The sequence below is a fragment of the Bufo gargarizans genome, chromosome 3 (genome assembly GCF_014858855.1).
Source record: "Bufo gargarizans isolate SCDJY-AF-19 chromosome 3, ASM1485885v1, whole genome shotgun sequence".
NCBI lineage: Eukaryota > Metazoa > Chordata > Amphibia > Anura > Bufonidae > Bufo > Bufo gargarizans.
In genome coordinates, this window is record NC_058082.1 from 254,912,874 (window position 1) to 254,915,942 (window position 3,069).

A 3,069-nucleotide genomic window follows, 5' to 3' on the forward strand; every position below is an offset into this window, starting at 1 on the left:
GCAATATATTGTGATAATCACTGTATATATACGCTTCATCATCCATTATCAACGCATTTTTTAATTTTTATTTATATTTCCTTTTTTTTTATAAAAACATTATTACTTAACAAAACACATTTTATCTTTCCATCTAACATTCCCACATTTATTACCATCTATACCCCATTTTTTTCATACTTGCAATGAGGGCATCGTTTAGATACCGATAATCTTCATGGGATACCTGAAATCTCTTAGCCATACCATCTTGTAAACCTTTCTCCAATTTAAATGTTGTACAAAATTCTTCATAGTTTTTCTCATACTGTCTCATTACTCTAAGATGACTCTTATCCATCTGCTCTTCATTATATTCCCTTCTTAACCACAAAATTAATGAATGAATTTCATCTGAAACTGCATAGCGGCTTTTCATGACATCTTCTATGGACATCTCTTCCTCTTCTTCCACATCCTCTATATCATCAACTTCTTCTAAATCTGAGGGCTCTTCAGATTCCTCAGACTCCTCAAACTTCTCAACCATCTCAGACTTCTCAACCATCTCAGACTTCTCAACCATCTCAGACTTCTCAACCATCTCAGACTTCTCAACCATCTCAGACTTCTCAGACATTCCAGACTTCTCAACCTTCTCTGTAGACTTATCTGAAGCCTCTCCAAAAAAGGCCTCTATAACCTCACTTGACAAGTCCTGCAAAACCATTGATTAATCTTTTCCCTTTTTTTTGTCACTACTCCTCTTAGGACAATCCTTAAACTTATGTCCTGAGCTTTTGCACAAATTGCACCTTAACCTTCCTGGACACTCCTTTGGCAAATGTGCACTGGAACCACAAATTCCACAGCCATCCTTGGGGCAACTGCCTCCTTCATGCCCATATTTGTGACACTGACGACAATAGGCAGGCATACCTTTGAAAAAAATATCACCATTTATCTTCCCTATCTTGAACCTCGCCGGCGGCAAACAGGGACAGTTCTTCTCATCCACCTTAAACTTTACCACAAATCTCCACTTGCTAGTCCAAAAGCCAAATTCATTAAAGATTTTCCCTTTAGGTACAATATATTCACAGTAACTCTTTAAGAAGGTACAAACATCTTCACCATCAACCAAAGGTGAGTACATCTTCACAATTACAATCTTTTCTTGGCAAAGAAAATGAGGTATTATCCTCACCCCTTCCCATCTTGCATCTTTTAAAGAACGTATCTTCTCCACATAAAAGTCACAAATTTCCTGGTTCAAATATACAACGTCATATATACCTCTTTTAGGATAGTCCATTATGGCTAGAACGTCCTGTTTTCGGATCTTCACAAGGTCCAACAGCAACTCCTTCATAACGTACTGGAATCCCTTTCTCTCACGGTATCCATCCAAAACGAAAAAACGCACTGTATGCGGCACCTTCTCAAATTCCGGAATAGCTGATCCAGCTTCCTCCACCGGGACTCCTTGAGGGTTCGCCATCTTGACAAGGTTTCCTCCACACCTTCAAGAGACGTGAGGTGATCGCTTCCCGTTGCTTGGGGACTAGGCCAACTGCCCAATAGCAGCAGGGGGGTGAAGTCCGGGCTATCAACCCGGACGATCCCCCCAGGCCGAGCAGCCGGGTACCCCAAGCACCTCCGGCCAAGACCAGTGCAGCACCTCTCGATACTACACTTGATCTTAGCCAAAAGGCCGAGAAGCTAATTGTTTAAAATGGTAAAAGTAACCTGGTAGATAAGGTAACAAAAAAGCAAAGTCTTTACTTTTACATGCCATTGCCAGGATTTGGGGGGTACTATCTCTCCTTGGAGAGAGAGAGCGTGCCTTAATCTGCGTGAGGAGACTTCTAGGCTATACATGCTCCTCTGGAATTCTGGGAAGAAAGCGATGCAAAGGAGCTCTTAAAAAGCTCCGCCTCTAATGCAACCAGATGTAAGGCAGTTATCCTATAAGTTAATGTTCAACCCTTTAAATTGGCCATGATACATGACTCGGATATTAGACGAGACAGTACCCCTCAAATTCTGATTTAGGCCTCTCACCCAGTTAAGGCAGTGCACTCTACTCTGCACTGATGAGGGGCAATCACCCCAAAACAGCTGTCTGCAGATGAGGTGCTGGCTTATTTAATATCTAAATCATGTCTCAAAGCCTATTTAAAGGATTGAACATTGACTTATAGGATAGCTGCCTTACATCTGGTCGTATCAAAGGCAGAGCTTGTTAAAGGGGTTGTCCGAGTTATGAAAAAAAATAATATAGCACTGAAAATCTGATATATAACTGAGCTAAGCAATTTTTATGGAAAAAAAAATATATATTTCCTAATTTCCCTGGTTCTTTTCTGGCCCTTTGTTTACATGCAATAAAAACTATCTCTGCCCCTCCCCCTGCTCTGCTAAGGGAGTGAATACAAGAGCTGCCCTGAGTGACATGTCTGCCTGCTGGGAGAGTCTGCAGCATGTTGTATGTGTAGAACTACAAGTCCCAGCTGTATAATGACACTGCTAAGGGAGTGACTACAAGGGCTGCCCTGAGTGCTGGTAGACTCTGCAGCATGTTGTATGTGTAGGACTACAAGTCCCACCTGTATAATGACACTGCTAATACAAACAGGATCTTCCCCCTACCTTGTGCAATGATCTCTCTAGTATGTCAGCTTCAGGGCCCAGAATTGTCTCCTCAATACCTGCAGAGCTGTGCAGCTGAAGGGGTTAAGAATCCTAGCAGAGAGTAGATGGCAGTGAAGGGAGGGCGTGGCCAGCACAGTGATGTCTTGTTTACGGGCTTGTAAATGACCTTTATCAGAGCAGGGAGAGAAGCTGACTTCACAGGTCATGTGACCCTCAGTAAAATCTAAGAAACCAGCCACTGGAGATAGAGGGAGTTAATTGGAAAGCTGTTACATTTGCCTAGTTAGGAACATAGAAAGAACAAAAAAATTACTTGGATAACCCATTTAAGAGCATATTTGCATCCCTTTCATGCCATTGTCAATCGCACCAATTAAAGCAGGCAAATAGGTAGTAAGGGCCTTTATCTCAGACTTATGTATCTAATGACAGTAA

General features: G+C 41.8%; 1 pseudogene; it reads right to left on the minus strand.

Moving 5' to 3' along the window:
* Positions 1-1,561: 1,561 nt before the first annotated feature.
* On the minus strand, positions 1,562-1,705 carry LOC122933602 (annotated as a pseudogene).
* Between the last annotated feature and the right edge of the window lie 1,364 nt (positions 1,706-3,069).